The sequence below is a fragment of the Mauremys reevesii genome, linkage group 1 (genome assembly GCF_016161935.1).
Source record: "Mauremys reevesii isolate NIE-2019 linkage group 1, ASM1616193v1, whole genome shotgun sequence".
Taxonomy (NCBI): Eukaryota; Metazoa; Chordata; order Testudines; family Geoemydidae; genus Mauremys; species Mauremys reevesii.
In genome coordinates, this window is record NC_052623.1 from 119,034,023 (window position 1) to 119,055,792 (window position 21,770).

Here is a 21,770-nt window from a genome sequence, read left to right on the forward strand (position 1 = left end):
AGGGGCATATGAATGATTAGCATATCTGGCATGTAAATACCTTGCACTGCTGACTACAAAAGTGCCATGTGAATGCCTGTTCTCACTTTCAGGTGACATTGTGAACAAGAAGCTGGCAGCTTTATCTCCTGCAAATGTAAACAAACGTGTTTGTCTGAGCAATTGGCTGAACAAGAAGTAGAACTGAGTGGACTTCTAGGGTCTAAAGTTTTACATTGTTTTATTTTTGAATGTAGGGTTTTTTTGTACATAATTCTACATTTTTAAGTTCAACTTTCATGACAGAGATTGCACTACAGTACTTGTATTAGGTGAATAGAACAATACTATTTCTTTTGGTTTTTTTTTTTACAGTGCAAATATTTATAATAAAAAATAAATATAAAGTAAGCACTGTTAACTTTGTATTCTGTATTGTAATTGAAATCAATACATTTGAAAATGTAGATAACATCAAAAATATTTAAATAAATGGTATTCTATTATTGTTTAACAATGCTATTAATCATGATTATTTTTTTTAAATTGCTTAACAGTCCTAATACTTACCATATGTCAGATTATTTCCTGATTGAACAGCAGGCGCTGGTGGGGGTTAAAGAGATAGTTATTGATCCCTGAGTCTCATGCTGCCCTGGCCCTGATCCTGGATATAAATCCGCAGCTTTATATCAACTGTCTGATAAGTGGTGTCGGGAGCCGAGCACAGGTGGCACAAAGTAGATGGCACCGAGGCAGAGAATTTGGCCTGCATGCAGCATCCACGGAAGATAATCTTGATGAAATCATCATTCATTTGTATGTGCAGCCTCTGTGTGCAGAACTGCTCCTAAGAGGGGAATCTAAGATAAAGCATAGCTGGATTTTCCATTGAGCTGGGTGGAGTGAGGAGGGATGCTGGGGTCCTTGAAAGGTGTACCTCCAGCAAATCATTTGAAGTCTATAAATTCATGAAGTCTATGGGTTCTACACCTCCTGATCACTCCATAAGATCTGTAATGTTCCATTCTAGAGCTACACATTTATGAAAAATGAAAACATCATCAGGGGTGCTGGAACAATTTTTATAGTGGGAGTGCTGAAAGCCATTGAATCAAACTGTAAATCTGTATATAATGGAAATCACTTCAAGCCAGGGGGTGCTGCAGCACCCCCTGTACCATTAATTCCAGCACCTATGAAAGTCATGTTTCCAGTTGTGATAAATGAAGGGGAGGGAGTAACTGCCTTTTATGGACCCACTCAGTCAGTTAGCTATAAAATCCCTCTTAGTAGCTATTCTCTAATTGCTCTACCTGTAAATGGTTAAAAGAAGTGAGTGGCCACCTGACTAAAAGAGCCAAAAGAGCCAATGGGAAGGCTAGAACTTTTTAAAATTGAAACAAGACTCCCCTTTTGTCTGTCTGTTGTTGTTCTCTGGAAAGAGGGAACAGAGTAGCAATGTTGTAAGAAGCTTTGGGCCAGGTATGAAAAATCATCAGATCATACCTAGAAACTACTCATTTGAAATCCCAGATATGTAGATAGATCGGGGAATGTCTAGGAAGATGCGCTCAGATTTATCTTTTTTTATTTCTTTATGGCTTGTGGACTCCTCTGTGCTAACCCCAGGTGCTTTTGTTTTGCTTGTAACCTTTAAGCTGGACCTCAAGAAACTATTCTTGATGCTTAATCCTTATGTTTGCTCTTTTTTAAATCTAGCAATAGCCTGAGTTTCCAGATGTATTTTCCTTCTTTTTCGTTTTAATAAAATAAAAAAAACAAAAAGTGTTCTTTAATTAGCTGGTGGCAATAGCTGATTTCCTTTGTTTTTCTTTCTCAGCTCTTCCCCGGAGGGGAAGTGAAAGGGCTTTAGGGTACCCCACAGGAAGGAATTCCCCAGTGCACCTTCCTGGGTTTTTGAAGAGGTTTTGCACTTGGGTGGTGGCAGCATCTACCCATCCAAGGTCAGAGAGAAGCTGTATTCTTGGGAGTTTAATACCAGCCTGGAGTGGCCAGTATTAATGTTTAGAATCCTGGTGGGCCCCACCTTCTGCACTCGAAGTGCCAGAGTGTGCAATCAGCCTTGACACCTGTTAAATAAATCTTGTTCTAATGAAGAAAGGGAAGAGTAAGCACTGTCCCACCAACCTAGTGAGGAGGGAATTAAACTAATTTCAAAGGGAACAGATGACAAAAGCCCACAGGTAAGTATTAAAAATTGGGGACCTTGACAGAGGGCTGGAGGTAGTGAGGAAATGGAAAATTACAATAAGGTGACAGGAACAACGAGAGAAAAAACAGTGAGGGAAGCTTCTCCGCAACTTAGATGTCTATAGACAAATGCAAAGAGCATGGAGAATAAACAGGAAGAACTGGAAGTCTTAGTGCTAAATTATTACTTATTTGGCATCGCAGAGAGCTGGTGAGATAAACCTCATATCAGGATTATTGGTATAGAGGGGTATAGCTTGTTAAGGAAGGGCAGGAAAAAAAGGAGGAGGTGTTGCATTGTACATCAATCATGTATACACTTGTTCTCAGGTCCCGAAGGAGGTCAGAGGCAGACCAGTTGAAGATAAAAGGGGAAAAAACAGAGCAACATTATCGTAGGAGTCTACTATAGACCTCCAAATCAGGAGGAGGAAGTGGATGAGGCATTTCTAGGATAAACACCACAAGACTGCGTAGTGATGGGGGATTTTAACTATCCAGACATCTGCTGGAAAAATAACACATTATAACCCAAAATGTCCAGTAAGTTCTTCCCTCTTCCCCCCACCCCATGCTTCTTCTTCCCCGGAAGGTGGGGGAAGTAAATGGGGGGCATCCATTTTAGACTTCATTCTGACTACCAGGAGAAACTGGTTGTGAATATGAGGGTGAAAGGCAACTGGAGTGAAAGTGATCACAACATGACAACTTTCATAATCCTAAGGAAAGGAAGGAGTGAGCAGCAGAATGAGGACAATGGACTTCAAACATACAGACTTCAACAAACTCAGAGAACTGGTAGGGTAGGGTCTCATAAGAAAAAATATCTAAGGGGAAAAGGGTTTCCAGAGAACTGGCAGTTTCTCAGAGACATTATTAAAGAGCAAACTATCCCACATAAAAAAAAGATAGGGAAAATAGTAAGAGGTCAATATGGCTGCATTAAGGGCTCTTCAATTACCTGAAAAATCAAAAATAAATCTTGCAAAAATGTGGAAACATATATAAAATGCTAAGGATGATTACAAATAATAGCACAAGCGTGTAGGGACAAAAATCAGAAAGGCTGAGACACAAAATGAGTTACATCTAACAAGAGATGTAAAGGTCAATGAGAAGAGGTTCTTTAAATACATTATGAGAAAGATGAAGGAAAGGGTAGGTCCATTACTTAGTGGAGAAGCAGAGTCAATAACAGACAGCATCAAGAAGGCTGAAGTGTTTAATGCTTATTTTGTTTCAGTCTTCATTAAAAAGGTTAATTTTGACCAGGCTCTTAACACAGTTAATATTAACAACAAGGAGGAAGGAACACAAGCCAGAATAGAATAGGTTAAAGAATGTTTAGATAATTTAGATATTTTCAAGTCAGCAGGGCCTGACAATGTTCACCCTAGGGTACTTAAGAAACTAGCTGAAGCAATCTCAGAAACTTTTGTGATTATCTTTGAGAACAGATGGAGGATGGGTGAGATCCCAAACAACTGGAGAAGGGCAAACATAACACCTATCTATAAAAAGGGGAACAATGAGGACTGCAAGAATTATAGACCACTCAGCCTAACCTTCATACCTAGAAAGATACTGGAACAAATTATTTAACAATCAATTTGTAAGCACTTAAATGATTATAGGGTAATAATAGCCACCACAGATTTTTCAAAATCAAATCATGCCAAACCAACCAAATTTCCTTCTTTGATGGGGTTACTAACCTAGTGGATGGGAGGAATTTTGATTTCAGTAAGGCTTTTGACACAGTCCCACGTGACATACTTATAAGCAAACTAGGGAAATGTGGTTTAGATTAAATTACTGTTAGGTGGGTGCATAACTGGTTGAAAAAATATACTCCAAGTATTGTTATCAATGATTTTCTGTCTAACCTGGCGGACATATCTAGTGGGGTTCCACGGGGGTATGTCCTGCATCTGATACTATTCAATATTTTCATTAATGTGATGGAGAGTATGCTTATGACATTTCTGGATGACACCAAGCTGTGAGGGGTTGCAAGTACTTTGGAGGACAGGATTAGAATTCAAAACAACTTTGACAAATTAGAGCAGAGGTCGGCAACCTCTGGCACGTGGTGGGCCAGGCCAGTTTGTTTACCTGCCACGTTGGCAGGTTCAACGGACCGTGGCTCCCACTGGCTGCGGTTCGCCGTCCCAGGCCAATGGGGGCGGCAGGAAGCGGTGTGGGCGAGGGATGTACTGGCAAACTGCAGCCAGTGGGAGCCACGATTGGCCGAACATGCCAATGCAGCAGGTAAACAAACTTGCCTGGCCCGCCAGGGGGCTTACCCTGGAGAGCAGCATGCCAGAGGTTGCCGACCCCTGAATTAGAGAACTGATCTGAAATCAACAAGATGAAATTCAGTAAAGACAAGTGCAAAATACTTTATTTAGGAAGGAAAAATCAACATGCAAACCCCAATTGGGGAATAGCTGGCTGGATAATAGTACTGTTAAACAGAGTCTGGAGGTTATAGTGATCACAAAGTGAATATGAGACAACAATGTGATGTAGTTGTGAAAGAGACTAACATCATTCTGGGGTGTATTAACAAGCATGTTTTATGTAAGATACAAGTGATAATAGTTCCACTCTACTCAGCACTAGTGAGTGCTCAGCTGTAGTACAATGTACAATGGGTGCTCCACTTTAAGAAAAAAATTAGAAAAAGTGGACAAAGTTCATAGGAGAACAACAAAAGTGATAAAAGATTTAGAAAACCTGACCTATAAGAAAAGTTTTAAAAAAACTGCCCTGTTTAGTTTTGAGAAAGGAAGGCTGAGGGGGACCCCATAAAAGTCTTCAGAGGTGTTAAGGGCTGTTTTAAAAAGGATGGTGATCAATTATCCACTGAAGGTAGGGCAAGAAGTAGTTGATTTAATGTGCAGCAAGGGAGATTTAGAGATGAGGAAATTCTTTCTTACTACAAGGATAATTAATCACTTGAACAGGTTTCCAAGAGAGGTTGTGGAATCCACGTGACTGGAGGTTTTTAAGAAGGCTGACAAACCACTGTCAGAGATGGTTTAGGTACACTTGGTCCTGTCTCAGCTTTGGGGATAGACTAGATGATCTCTTGATGTCCCTTCCTGCCCATCTTTCTATGATTCTATTATATTTGTTGGCAGCAGAGGATTGGAGAGATTCAGGGATCTTGACTTCCATTCCAGGCTCTGGAAGGGAGTGTGTTCCAGTGGGCACAGACTTTTCTGCTGATTCCCTCTCAAACTTGACCCTTTGTGAGTTCTCCCTTTCCACCCTGTGCTCCCAGTCTTTCCTGCCCCTCCAGTCCTAGTCCTAGTCTTCTTTTCAAGTCATTTTCAGTCCTCCCCCTTCCAGCTGCTTGTTCAATATGTCTCTCTTCCCTTATGCCCAGCAGCCAGTGGTCCACTTCCATTATCTATGTTCCCATCCACATTGGCTCCCAATCAGAGTTTTCCTCCCAGAACTTCTCATTCATTCTCCTTGTACCCAGCTCTTTTCCCAAGCCTCTTTGCCCAGCTAGACTGGCTTCTCATGAGATCTGTCTCTTTTCCCCACTGACTTCCACTGTACCACTGGTTCCAAGTCTCCACTTTCCTGACTCCCTCTTTCAGTTTCCACCACCCTCTCCCAGGCTTCTTGTGACAATCTATTCCCCAACCTTCTACAACGCCAACTCATGTCACTTTTGCACTCAAATAAAGAAGCTTACTTTTTTGTGTGCCTGGGGCCAGCAGGGGGTTATTGAGAGCACAAGAGAGACAGTCTTCCTGCTCTCACTTCACGTGTCTGAACCCAGATCAAGAATGCTCTGCAGTATTCCAGAGCTGCAACTGCAAGGAGTGTCTAGCTCAGCTCCAGGGTGGAGCATGCTCAAGGTGGATGGAATCTTTGGAGAATTGGGCTGTGAAAATCTAAGAAGCCACTACTGTGATTTTCCAAAGGCTTGTAACTTGGCCACATCTGGGAAGATTTTAATAGGGATGGCAAAAGGCACATCCCTGACACAAAGACCACACCCCTGCCAAATCTCAGGTCCCTTCTCCAAAGTATAAGGTTGTTAATAAAAAAAAAGGTTGCCACATTTTTTTAACATGAACAAACGAAGTATTTTTTCCTTTGCCTCTCTCAGAAATGGCTGAACTATTTAGGCTGAAATTTTCTCCAAGATGTTCAGCCTGAGGCAGAAACCTGGCATGGAAAATTTCAGCATACATGGTTACAATTTGGCAAAGTTATAAGTAACTGAAAACTGGATCTTATAATAGTAAGTGTCAGGAAACGTTAATAACTGTCAGTGCTCACAGCCCTGCCTATAATTTAATGTATATATTATAAGCCTGATTTGTAGAGGTTCTGAGCATATGCAGTTCATTTGGAATTGCGAGTGCTCAACATTATAAAACCAATGCCCTACATACATATTTTATATTCAATAAACATATTAGCTATACCCAGTTGCCTCTAACATATCCATTATTAATTGGCTAATTCCTTGAAGGCCTCATATTAGAACAGAGGAGGCCTTTGAAGGAAAGGGCATTGGCCTCTCAGAACAGTTTTGAGAAGACATACATGGAGAGTAGTATGGAAGAAGGAGTGCAGATGGTCTTGGGTAAACCAGACAAGTGGGTGGTCATGGTTAGCATCACTGGTTGAGTGGAGTGGGTGAGGCAGCTGAATAAGAAAGATACTAGCAGAGCTGGGAAGGGTCTTAAGGGTAAGCCAAAGAAGAATGAACTCAATGGAATGGAACAGAGGGAATCCAGAGGAGGGATTCTAAGAGGCGGTTGCATGAATGACTGCAAAGGGGGAAGATCTTAGTGGCTATATTTTGAATAGGCCAGAAGAAGGTGATACAGGTATCAGGAAGAACAGAGAGGAGCAAGCTGCAGTAATCAAGACAGAGATGATAGTTTCATACATTTTTTAAGGCCAGAAGGGACCATTAGATCATCTAGTCTGACCTCCTGTATAACACAGGCCATTACATTTCACTCAGATACCCTATAGTGAGTCCAGTAACTTGAGTTAGACTGAAGTGTTGTGTGCCATAAGCAGATAACAGGAAGGACGGAGGTGCTGCCAAGGCCTGGGCAACTGTAATGGCAGAGAATTGAGTAGGTGAGACGTGTACAGATGATTCTAGCAAGTGATCCGTGCCCCATGATTCAGAGGATGTATTCTTTGTATCACTTCTGAGCACTAGTCCACCCCCTCGAGAGTCCCATCACCGGCCATGGCTAATCCCTGATGCGTCAGAGGAAGGAAAATAACAAAACCAAACCCTCATTGTTACTGTCTTTGTTGTAATACAGAGCTTCAAGTGTTATGAGCCCCTTGAGGGCAATGAAGTGCTTCTTGTTCTCACCATAGACCATGAAGGAAGGGAATGAACAGGGGGATTCATAGATTCACAGACTCCAAGGCCAGAAGGGATGAGGCCCTGGACAAGAGTATTAGCAATAGATAGGAAGAAAAGGTCAGATATTAGAAACTTTATGGGCAAAGAAGCAGCAAGCTATGGACAGATGTGGGTCCAGGGAGAGCAAATAGATGGAGATGGATCCCAGGTAACAGGCTTGACTGACTGTTCTCTCATTGTTATTGTTATTGTCAATGGAGAATTCAGGGAGTGGGGAAGGCTTGGGAGGAAAGGTGAGGAGTTCCACTTTGACCATGTTAAGTTGATCGTGAGTCATCAGGAAGAGATGTCAGAGATAGGCAGAGATTCAGGAGGTCCGGATCCTGGAGAAGTGGGGGTTGGTGGGGTTGTGGTATGGGTGCAGCTGTTTGGGGCTCAGTAGGGTGGGAATCCAGGTGCAGGGGGCTTGTCAGGGTAGTCCAGGTGCAGGCAGCATAGGGCTCATCATGGTGGGGGTTCGATGGACCTGCTTAACGGTGGAGCCCCAGCTGCTGCCAAGAGGCCGCCGCATGCCGGGGTCCTGCTTGCCCCCCATTGCCCCGTGTCCTTCCCCTTCCTTGCCCCACTGCCTCCTGCACAACTCTCAATCCCACATCCCCCTCCCCTGCCTCATCCCAACCCCCTTCCTTCCTCACTGCTTCTTCCCCACCCCTCCACCCCCACTCCACTTGTCCTGCACCACTGCAGGCATTCACCATGGTACAGAAAACAGAATGGCTCCCAGCACACATAGAAGGGGAGCACAACCAACACTAGGACCAATGAGGTGGTATCCAGCTGCAGTCAGCTAGCTAGAGCAGCACCCTCTCTCACTTGGGTAGCTCTGCACTTGCAAAAATGAGGGGAGGCAGTGGCACATGATTCCACATGCCCCCTCTGTCTGGGGGGCAATACCCCCCTGTCCCTTCCAATCTATGCCCATGGTTATCCCCAGCTCTGCCCCCACCTCTTTGATGGCTGCTCCAGGTGCTGGAAGCCACATGCTCATGCTGCTAGGGAGGGGTGTTTGACAGCTCTTGCGGCTTCCCTGTCATTTTCTGTGGGGAAGCAAATAAATCTGTGGGGGACATGAATTATGTGCGCACACAGTGGCACAGAATTTCCCCAGTAGATCACAAATTGTCTGAAGTCAGTGGGAGTATTGCCATTGGTGTCAGTGGCTGCAGGATCAAACTCTTAAGGCTAGAAGAGAGTTTGAGAGTCTGCCCTGAATTTGGAGCAGTGCATAGTTGAGCTGTTCCAGAAGCATACCACAGAACCAATTGTGACTCAGAGATTCATAGTTTTCCCCTTTGTTCTTTCAGGAAGAGATAAGAGGTAAGTTACTTTGCCACTTTTCTTAGAGCAGAAGGCTTAGAGCCAGAGCTCCTCCCACTCTTTGCCCTACTCTCTTCAGAGCAGAAAGTATCAGGCACATACTCCCTGCTATCCCCAGTACAGCTGGAGTTTCAGTCTGAGCAGGGCTGAGGACAGTAATAGCAATGGGAGCGGGAGTGGTCTGAGTGTGTGGCTGAGTAAGGGTTGACTAAGAGTGGTTAGGAGTAGAGGTGTGAAAATGTTGTTGTGCCTAACTTCTTTTCATAGAAAAATGCAGATTCAGATCAACCAAAACAATATGCTTGCATCCGAAGAAGTGGGTATTCACCCACGAAAGCTCATGCTGCAAAACATCTGTTAGTCTATAAGGTGCCACAGGATTCTTTGCTGCTTCTACAGAACCAGACTAACACGGCTACCCCTCTGATACAAAACAATATGCAAATTTGGGTCAATTGAGGTGAATTGTTTCAGTAAAAAAAAATCTCAAACTGGTTTGTTTCGGCATTTCCAAAATGAAATGTTTTGTCTTTTGTTTTCAGAAAAATGTTTCATATCACGATTTCCCTCAATTTTATTTTTTTTAAGTAAAAACAATTTTAAAACCCTGGAAAAATACCAAAATATTTGCCAAAATGTTATAAATGAAAGACTCTAGCAGTGGGGAAAGGCTCTGGCAGTGGAGGAGCTACCAGAATCTTTTCCTACTGCCACCTCCCTACCAGAGCCTTACACTGATGTGTGTGGCTACACGCCACAGAGTTCATACAGCCTGCTTGTCACTGTGGTTTGTAGCTACATTTACACTACACAATGCTGCCAGTGGTGTGCAGGATAGACATTGCCTTACTGATTAATGCACTGGCGAAGGACTCAGGAGCCATGGGTTCATTTCTGGCCTCTACCACAGACTTCTTGTATGACTTTGGCAAGTCACTTAATATCACTGTACCTCAACAAAATAGGTCTAATTATATTTCCCCTATTCACAGCATTGCAAATATCACATCAATTAATGTCTGTGAGGGTCCCAGATACTAAATGATGGGTGCCGTATAAGTACAGAGTAAGGTAAATAGAATGTTTGGGTTTATCCAAATGACATTTTTTGCTTTATTCTTCTTCCTGCATAAGTTGAAGTGGAGAGCCCTATTGAGATGGGAAGGCGCTTGGAACAGTAAGGTTGACAGGGAGCTCAGTTTGAAAAGGTGTGTAAATGTCCATCAGACCAGCTAAATAAATATTTGCTTTGGGGACACAAGTATCTTTGTCCTCTCAATAAATTCCCCCTTGCTCCTAAAAATGGCTCAGGGATTCCTGTTGTTCTAGATTCCTCCTTTCCCGCAATGAAGAGACAAACTGCAATGAAAAATGCTGCCATTAAAAGCTAAAGGGTCAGATTGTCAATATTTTATACTGGTAAGAAGTTATTCACAGCAATAGTCTCTTTGAAGTCAATAGAAATACTCCTGTAACTGCTCACCCGTGTGAGAAAGGTAGTCACAATCTAGCCCTTAGAGAACAAGGCTAAATATGTCTTTTTAAGTATGGATAGATCCATGGGTAAGTTCTTTGTGGGCTGGATATTGGTCTCACTGAAATCAATTACCAAGATCCCATTGATTTGAGTGGTTCAGAAGCAGGACTGAACTCTTTGGGCACATTTTATTAGACTCTCATTAGCACAATTAGGAGTTGTATGTTTATATATGGGAAGGTAGTTTGTATCCCTTGAAATTTTATAAATACATTTGAGAACTATTTTATATAGTTTTCAAACACTAGTGTCTTCCTAAAACTATACAAACAGGCTAAGTTCTTACACTTAAAAGGTACTAAAAATGTGGCAGAGTTGAACCACTAGCCAAGGAATCAAATATTACTGGAAGCTCTAGCAATGCTCCTTGATAATCATTCCATTCTTAGAACCAGCCAAAAGGAGACAACCAAAGTGTTAGAATTTCCTTCTTTTTATTTGAAGTGACACGCCATAGTCTTTCTTATCAATTCCAGTGTGTCAAAAATATTTTTTTCTACACTGAAACACAAGGGGGATGGTTAATGTTTATAAGAGAAAGATACGATAAATAGAGGTACATCATATTTTAGAAAAATCTACTTCATCCCTGATAACTGCTAAAGCTTCTCCAGTAAGGGAAGAGTTACTCAAATATAATGCAAAGAGACAGTAATCTTACCTTTTTCCTATTCTGTAGCTCTTAAAATGTTGAGGTGCTAAAGATGCACTGTCTTTTATGGCATTCCTAAGAAGCAGATATGTGCGCACACTGTAACAGGAGAAGAAAGCAGAAATAGGACATAAACAAAATGAAAAAAAAAAGAAAGATTTGGAGAAATCATAAAATTAAGTGCCATCATTTCTGTTAGTTGAGAAGACAGTCTATTTCCTGTAATGCCATATGTGATTCTGTGCATATTTCTTTGTCCTTGTTTTGAGGTTCACTTAACCATAAAAAGGAAATGGGACAACAAAAAGTATAAGGGAGATCATTGAAGCATAGATGCGTTATAATAAGCTTTCTTCAGGTTAGCCAAGATTAACTGGTGAAAACTTTCTACAATCATATTATCCTTTTCCTTTTGTACCTTACTGTAGGACTGTTTTCAAATAGTTCACATATCTGATTGGGTTATTCACACAGAGATGGACTTTTTATGGTTGACTCTATAAAAGTTACATTAGGAAGTATTATTATGCAGTTCTGTTACAGAAGATAAAAGGTGACAGTACATTTCACAAGTCCACTTGTCAGGTGTTTCTGTTTTCCTTTATTTATTAAAGCTTTGACTCAGTTTTATTCAGTCTTGTCCCATGGTCATTACAGATTCCTGTGGATGACTAGCGTCTTCTTCATTGAACCAAAGTGATTAGCAAATTAAAATTGTGGAATCCTATTTTGCATAGTGACACATATTGGGAGGGATTAGTAAATGCAACTAATTGTGCAGGCAGAATAGGACCCTCCAGGTGTTTGTCACAGCATTTGGGCGGTTAACAGTTAAAGTAGATTATCTGAACTCTTTTGTGTCCCTCAGTGCAATGTTTTCATAAGACAGTCAATTTCAAAATCTGAGGAAAATTATGTCCCTATAGGGTTTCTTAAGACATTGAAGGCATTCACATAATATAAGCAAATATGAGCAAAAAAATGACTATTACATTTCCACTTATTACGGTTAGCAATATTAATCATGACTTTACAGCCTCTGCATTCCATGTTCCATAAAATGAAATGTCGGCGGTATTATAAAAGGTCTAAGCCTATTTAAAAACATTAATACCATCAATAAATATCACTATTTGCTCATAAGGCTATACACTATAAGTGCTAAGTTCAACTCATCACTTGATTATGGTAAGCTTCTTCAGTTTTACGTGGTAATTGAGGAATAAGAAGAACCTGTTTCACAGTTTGTTTTCTCAGCTTAATCTTCAGTTTAATACTCATTGCAGCATTAACCCTGATTAGTTTTATTGATGTTTAGAACATTTGGGCCCAAGTGACCCATTTGTGTGGAAAAAAAAGCATTTTTAACACAGCTGCGCTACTAGCCAAATGCCTTCAATACAATATAAAATACATATCCAATCCTATATAGGATGTGATTCATAAATGTACCTGGAAGTGTTTCACAGCTTCATAATTAGGTATAAATAATCAAGTACGCCAGCTGTACAAAGCTATTTCAGTGCTGTCACTGATACTGCTGAATTCTGAAAGGAAGTGTTTCAAAGCCAACAGGATCTCAGGCAAACGTGTGGCCTCCACCTTTTCAGAGCCAGACTTTTGTTACTGCACTTCACAGCTCTGTTGCTGATCACAAGGGAGAGGACATATAAAGATATGAACTTGAATAAGTAGTCTGTAGACAATTCCTTTACACTCTTATAAACAAGCAATTCAAAAAATCAATACATTGACTTACAGATAACTAATGCAGTTGTCTGCATGCTAAAGTGATCTGAAGCACATTCCTTTAGCTTCAGCAAATACAGGGACTGGTAAATGCTTTACCAATCTTTTTAAAGCATTCTAACAAGCATCTAATACTTGTGCTTGGTTAGGAGTTAGAGATCCCTACCTGAGGTACTGAACTTTATGTTCCTCTTAATATCCTATAAAATGCTACACATTTCATGTAGAGCTGGTTGAATAATAATAAAAAATAACATCACAATATTGTGGTGGGTTTGTATCATTGGGGTCACTTTATTTGATGTGATTGGATACATGGGCAACTACCAGCTACTAATGGAAGCATTTGTGAATTTCACATGTGACTTAATTGATTAACCACACCTTTATAATTCAATTCAACCCCTCATAGCCCAGCAGAACCAAACTAGCCAATGTGATTACCTCCTCACAATGTAGCCATAACAAGCTTGAACAACATGCAAAGACCTCAAATGGGACCCACCTCAGTGGATAGAGGTCATGTCCCAAATCCCCCAACCAATACCTTCTTCACGTGAACAATTCTGAACAAATGACAGGTGCCGCCAGTCTGTGCCTGGTATAAAAGGATTTCCCTAAGAACTTATGAGCTATTCTATGGCACACTCACTCACTGCTCTGCACTGGCTAAGTTGTTGCCACACTATACTACAGAGGACTTCTGCCAGAGAAAATGCCAACTGAATGGCTTAACCAGATGGGTAACTAAAAACTACTTTAGATGTTGGTCAGGAGCATATCTGAACCTATACCAGACGAATGAACTTCATTCCAAAACCCTTCTTTACACCTACCTAGAGGAGATATCCCTATGCTTCATCATACCACTGCCCAGCCTGCAAACGTTGAAACCTCCCATTTCTCTTTTCTTCCAGTCCAAACAGGCATTGTGCTACATCCATTTTGAAAATGAGACTTTATTAATAAGGTGATAGAAAACAAAAAAACAACCAACTAACAAACTGACAAAAAACAGACAAACAAAAACAACTCACTAAGGCTGAAAAAGTCCTGGCTGACCTATGCAGGTAGCTGAAATGAGGTTATTCTCCCTGTGACATTAGGAACAGACCAAGGGCAGAGGGCAAGGGGTACTAAGATAGCAGATAATGAACTATAGCTGGCTTAACCAAGTGTATCCCAATTCTTTGTCATGAAATGTATCTGATAACTGTCAGTGAAAAGCTCATGACTCACTGGTTATTAAAATCATCACACAATATAGGTGCAAGCAATGCTATGGACATAAGGTGACATTATAATCCTTAAAATGTGTTTGCCAGCCAAGTGGGAGTTGGACAAAGGAATGTAGTTTTTTCACCTGGGAATTACTGCCAAAGTACTTTGAAAGATAATGAGGATGTTTTTACATATCATGTAAACAGACCCATCAAGCTAACAAGGGGTGGAGGCGGACCTCACACTATCACAGTGTGGGAGGAGACAGACAATCACATATGTAATGTTCATGGAACTACACTGGAGAGGACAGGACCTAAATAATTTGCATTTTAGTAGACAACCCCAGCAGGATCCTTCCTTCAACAGGAAACTCCATGATGCCTTCCTTATGTCTTGGATGTACTTTATTTCGGAGTAACCCTCAGAAGAATGCATTTAAAAGGCTCATTGGGTTATAAAAGAGGGAGGCAAAAAACTTCAGTTCTCTTTGACCTAACAAGGCAAAAGTACTAGCCCTTTGACTTTGAGGGATAGATCTTGACTCAGGTGTTTAGTCAGCTATTTTGATGGAAATATGTGGTGAGGATTTTACCTTGAACCAAGTTTGGCTTGTTAAGTTTTGATTGCTAGACAGTGTTTTATCTTTATATCTTGTTTAACCATTTCTGACTTTAATTCTAATACTTATACACACATGGAATCTGTTTGGAATTAAATAAACTTGTTTTATTTTTAATCTAAATCAATCCAGTACTTTGTTTGAACTGAGCTGTTTGGTAACTCCAGCTAAAGTAACAAACTGTTGGATATTGACTCTTTAGAGGAGCAATGAACCTTAATTATTCCAGGGCAGGGCTGGACATTTCAAAACACACATTTTAGGGGGTGGGATTTTGGGGTGTGAAGAGCGTGAAGTCACCTTATCAGTTGCTAACTAAAGTTGGTGAAACCAGTGGAAATTTATGGTACTGCAGGTAGGTTCCTGGATCCAAAGCACTCGACCAGAGCTGCCCAATAAATAGACATAGAGTGTATGCTTGTTGCTGACTGTGGGCATCCCAGGCAGAGAGCTACAGTAGCAAAGCTTTACGGCACTTAAGGATTCAGGGTAAAAGGTGACACAACTCTTCACCGATATGGATTGCACCCCTGGACATAACACTCACTCAGATGTAGGATGTGCTGGGGATCCAGCCTGAACTCCATGAAATGGTGTTTGTCATAAACAGACAGTAAAGGGTTAAGAAGTTCACCTAGCCTAGCTGACACCTGACCAGAGGAACCAATAAGGGGACAAGATTTTTCAAGAGGAAGGAGGGAAATTTTCCTTTGTTCAGTCCATTAAATTCTGTGTTGGAATGAAAAAGATCAAGGAATCACCCAGGGTAGTGAGTATTAGAAAAGAAATGAATTCGCTTATGTTTATTTCCTTTTGTGACTTTGTCTTTTTGCATTAGAGGGATAATCAAATTGGGTTTTCTTTTGTGTACTAAGGTGTTGCCCAAGGGGAACATCCTCTGTGTTTTGAATCTGTTGTCTGTGAGAGAAGCTTATATGCTAATCTCTCAGAGATATTTTCTTTTACCCCTTTTCCTTAATTAAAAGTCTTCTTTTTAAGAACCTGATTGATTTTTCCCTTGTTTTAAGATCCAAAGGGTTTGGATCGGTGTTCACCAGGAAATTGGTGGAGAAGTCTCTCAAGGTTACCCATGGAAGGGTTACAGTACTTGGGAGGGAGAGGTTTTTGGGGGGGAAGACAGAGTTTCCCAAATGACTCATAAACAGCTGTTCTAAACGATTTGAGTGGTGGCAGCAATCAGATCGAAGCTGGTAATTAAGCTTAGGGGTTCTCATGCAGGTCCCCACATCTGTACCCTAAAGTTCAGAGTGGGGATGAAACCTATAACAGTGTTGTTAACAAATGCTCCCACAGAATTTAGTTGATACTATGTCAGTCAATTCATACTTGCTGCATAGTGACTCACAGTTATGATTCACTCCTCCCATAATTGGCCTGTTTTTAGGCCCAGTGTATGATGCTGTGATCACAGACCCAGATTCTCCAGGAGATAAAGCTGGTAAATATTCACAGATGGAAGATACTGTTAACATAGGATTATATCAGCTAGTTATGTGAACCCATACCTACCGGTATCTTTCTGAGGGAATACATGTATAGGAGAATTTTACTCATATAATGGATCTTCAAATGTCAAAGCCTTGTATATGGCTGCTCTAATTTTAAAGTCCAATCCCTTTTGTAAAACCTTTCCAAACTGGAAACCAGTTAATAGAGAACCATCCCCATGCATTCATAATGACTTGTGTATGAAAAATGGGGCTAAATTTATTGAAGAATATTATATACAATGAAGAGTGCATCCAGCTCTAATTTTATGTCATTTTCTCTAGAAGTACCTCATACTGCTGCCAATGTTGTTTTATTATTTGTTTATACAAAATGTTACACACAGACACACACACCACACATACACACACATGTTTTTCAGTGAAGAATAATGTTTACAAAGAATGAGTTAGTATCCCAATAAGGTGGAACAACTCCCCTGAACACAAATTTCTCCCCAAAACCTCAAGGTTCAAAAATCTTCATTTAACTTGAATCTTTATAATTATGTGGGCTTTCGGATTCTGTTCCAGCAGACTGAGGGCCTGAGCCAAAGCCAACTGAAGTCAATAGGAGCTTTTCAGCTGACTTCAGTGGGCTTTGTGTCGGGTCCTAATGCTGTGTTTGAGTGCACTGCAGTTATTGAGCTGTAATTTTTCCATTGTCACCATAGTCATTGACACAAACTAATTTCATGACATTTGCTGCCTAGTTTGGGGGGAGTTGCTCAGATTCTTTCCTCGCTGATTTAATTGCCCTTTTCACAGAACTCTGGGGCAGTGGCTCTCAACCTTTCCAGACCAATATGCCCCTTTTAGGAGTCTGATTTCTCTAGCTTGCTTCTTGCTTGCTTTATATATACTCACCTGCCCCTGGATATTTCCACTGCTTGCATCCGAAGAAGTGGGTATTCACCCACGAAAGCTCATGCTGCAAAACGTCTGTTAGTCTATAAGGTGCCACAGGATTCTTTGCTGCTTCTACAGAACCAGACTAACATGGCTACCCCTCTGATACTTGATTTATCTTGTGCACCCCCAAGTTTCACCTCACTTAAAAACGACTTGCTTACAAAATCAGACATAAAAATACAAAAGTATGACAGCACACTAGTACTGAAAAATTGCTTATGTTCTCATTTTTACCATATAATTATAAAATAAATCAATTGGAATATAAATATTTTACTTATATTTCAGTGTATAGTATATAGAGCAGTAGAAACAAGTTATCGTCTGTATGAAATTTTAATTTGCACTGACTTCGCCAGTGCTTTTCATGTAGTCTCTTGTAAAACTAGGCAAATATCTAGATGAGTTGATGTACCCCCTGGGGGTACTCAGACCCCTGGTTGAGAACTTCTGTTCTAGGGTTTTGAGTACCCTCTCTCCCTGCCACATGAATCAGGTCTTCCTAGCTCCTGTAATTTAGTTTATCTTCATTGGGAGTATTCATCTTCATGAGTTTAAAATCCACTGTCCACAGTTATTGGGCATACAAGTTTAAAATCTGTTCTCTGCTAGCATTAGTGTAAGAACTCAATTACACACAGAACATGGCTAAATCAAATTCATTTATAAATTTGATTGAACATTACTGGGATTTTTGCTCTATTTGCACAGATGCATTTATAAATAGAAGGTTTCCCCCCATCATTTTGAATATATTAATATGTAATAGGCAGTCTTGTCTAGTGGGTGGTGCAATAGACTAGGACTTGGGGAGTAACCAGGGTTCAATTCCCACCTCTGCTACTGGTTTGCTGGGTGACCTTGGGCAAGTCTCTTACTCTGTGCCTCAGTCTCCCCATCTGTAAAATGAGGATAATATTTACCTCCTTTGTAAAGTGTTTTGATGTCTACTGATGACCAATGCAGTGAAAGAACTAGGCATTATTTATTGTTATTAAAATCTTTTTTTCTGTTCACTAGTTTTAAAATAGATTGTCTTTATTCACTGATAGACCCGTCTTCTCCAATGCAAGCATGTGTATATTTATTAAATATATAATAGCTTAGTGAATTTTATGACCTTTTGCCTGCCATGAGCGGACATGCCCCATAGTGCTCATTCAGAATTTCATAAAGAATGTTAGTATGCGGAGTTAGTGTGTACATTTTGGCAGCTGCGCTGACATGATAGAGTGTCAGCCTCTTTGTTAATGATCCGCATAGAAAAATAACTCCACATAGGCCTTGATAATTGACATACCACTACAGTCTATTGTGTCAATAATCAATGCATTCAAGTGCCCCCCACACCTCCAAGTAAGCCGTGGCACAATAATCTATAATAGCTCCTCACAGTATGTGAACAGGAGGCCTTGATATTAGATCATGATGACTCCAAAGGAGCTGATATGGTCTAGTGTGTAACTGATCCATGCGTAATAAGCACACTGATCCTCAAGGTTCTTTGGCCCTGATACAATCTCAAAGAAAGGTTCTTTAAAAAAAGAAAGTTTTAAAAGATGCAGACATTTCATATTTTAACACAAAGCTTTTCTTTAAAACAAAAATCGCAATGGAAACCTATGATTAAAAATGACAGCTGCCACACCCTGACCCTTGTGTTGAGAGAGAGGCTGAGGGATCTGGTGAAAAGTGTCATGTTCTATTCTGAAAAGTGATTACATTACAAGAGCACCTTCTCTACTCAGTGACAGATCTGTGTGTTCGGAGTCATATCTACTGGCAAAAATACATTCTCACTATTTCCGTACTTCAGAGTTGATCGGCTATGATTGAATGAGCTGACGAGTCTGTTCTACCTTGTCCGTTACCAGTCAAATAATTTATTAAATTCCAGTTGCTGTTTTCAAATCATTCAGAGGGGTCTTGAGAGATAGCGTGAGGAATGTCAGTCAAGTGATTCATCAGTAGCACCTCGGTCAGGCTAATCCTTGCGTAGGAGTACAGTGGCTACGCCCTCATGACCTGTAAGTGGCATAGAAAGGTGGTTGGTGGTTAACTAAAAACTGGTTGAGGTTTAGAAGCAACATTTAGTTCCCATCACGTTATAACAAGACCCTCAACCTTCCCCTACTGAGAGGCCCAAATTAGCTGTCACAACCACAGGCAGCTAATATGATACAGCATATGCTCAAGCGCTTTGGTTTGGTCAAGGATGAGCCTTTTGGCTCTTAGGAGGCTAAAAACTGCAACTGTTTTCATTATACCTGATTTACATAATTCGAGTATTCCAGTATTGCCCAGATCAAATATTCAAAAATTGGGAGGCAGCTCCGCCCTCCCCCCCCACCTCCAAATTGTGAGATTGAAAAAAAAGGGGAGCAATTCTTTTTTTATTTGCTTTCTAGGTTTTTAGTCTTCAGGGTGCTCTCAGGTTACATATTCAAGCTTTTCTCTACAACCGTAAGGGCTAGAAAATTACTCCTAAAATAATGAATGCTGAGATTCTCATGTAATTACTGGTCCCAGGGGTCAGAGCTTTAAATAGGATGTTAAATATCACAAGACTCAAGATAAAATGTCTCACAAGGTAGGTGCTATTCATATGAGCAGGTCCTTTTCAGCTGATGCTAACCTTACTGCTGGGCCAGTTTTGGAAAGAACAATTCAGGTGGTGAGTTGGGTACCTCATAATCCAGGCAATGGCTTTGTGGGATACAGCCAGGAAACTGTCCGTTTGGCTGATGGAAGGACCTGCAAACTTTAAATTCATAGATTTCAAGGCCAGAAAGGACCATTCTGATCATCTTCTCTGAGCTCCTGTATAACACAGGCCATAGAACAGTGTTTCTCAAACTGAGGTCACCGTTTGTGTAGGGAAAGTCCTTGGCGGGACGGGCCGGTTTGTTTACCGGCCCCGTTCGCAGGTCCGGCCAATCGCGGCTCCCACTGGCCACGGTTCGCCGCTGCAGGCCAATGGGGGCTGCTGGAAGCGGCAACCAGTAAGTCCCTCGGCCCAGGCTGTTTCCGGCAGCTTCCATTGGCCTGGAGCAGTGAACCACGGCCAGTGGGAGCCGCGATCAGCTGGACCTGCAGACAGGGCAGGTAAACAAACCAGCAGGGGCTTTCCCTAAACAAGCGGCGACCCCAGTTTGAGAAACACTGCCATAGAATGTCCCTAAAACAATTCATAGGGTATATCTTTTAGAGAAAGCATTCAATCTTGATTTAAAAATTTGCTGTGATGGAGAATCCACCATGAGCCTGTGTAAATTGTTCCAATAGTTAATCACGCTCACCATTTAAAAATTACACTTAATTTGTCTGAATTTGTCTAGCTTCAACTTCCAGCTACTGGATCGCGTTATACCTTTCTCTGCTAGATTGAAGAGACGATTATTAAATATTTGTTCCACATATAGATACTTAAAGACTGTAATCAATTCTGTTAACCTTCTCTTTCTTCAGCTAAAAAGATTGAGCTCTTTGAATCCATCACTAGGAGGCATGTTTTCTAATCCTTTAATCATTTTCAGGCTCTTCCTGAACCCTTTCCACTTTATTACTCCTTCTTGAATTGTGGGCTCCTGAACTGGACACAATATTCCCGCAGTGGTTGCACCAGTGCCAAGGATAGTTAAAATAACCTCTCTACTACTACTTGTGATTCCCCTGTTTATGCATCCCAGGATCGTATTAGCTCTTTTGGCCACAGCACGACACTGGGAGCTCCTGTTCAGCTGATTAACCAGGACAGCCAAACTTCTTTAGAGTCATTGCTACCCAGAATAGAGTCCCCCATCCTGCAGATACGGCCTACATTCTTTGTTCCTAGATGTATACATTTACATTTAGCCATATTACAATGCATATTGTTTGCTTGTGCCTAGTTTACACAGAAATCCAGTTCATTCTGAATCAGTGACATGTCTGCTTCATTATTTACCATCACCCCCACTCCCCCAATTTTGTGTCTATAGCTGTAGAGCCAAATTTCCTAGGTTCTTCTGCCTGGTTCCATGACCTTGCATATTTGCCCACCGGCCTGTTCAATATTTATGTAGATATAATATACATCCTGTTTAAGAGTCATTCATTCTCAAACATTGTTGTGTTCCCACACAGCTTTGCTTTTACTGTAACACAGGATATAATTTTGCAATCTTACAATTTTTTTATTACGTTACTATTATTTCTTATTATTTGTATTACTGTAGTGCCTAGGAGCTTCTGTCATGGACCAGAATCCCACAGTGCTAGGTACTGTACAGATACAGAATGCAAAGATGATCCCTGTCCCAAAGAACTTATAAGTATAAAACAAAAGACAACAGACAGACAGATGGGAAAGTACAAAGAAACAATGAGACAATGTTTTCAGAATGTACTATGTTGCATTACTAGAATTATTCTACTACAGTATTTAACACAGAGAGGGTAATCCATTTAGAAGGTTCTAGATGCTCTGTTCTTGCAGGGAAATAGATGGTTAATTAATTCCTTATCCAGGCACAAATTTGAATGAAATGAAAACAATCAACTCCTTGAGGGTTAGGTGAGGATCCCAATCATAAAGTGCTGCTGAGAGGGGCTTTGTCTCTTTCAGGGGAAGCCAATGCCCAATCACATACTAT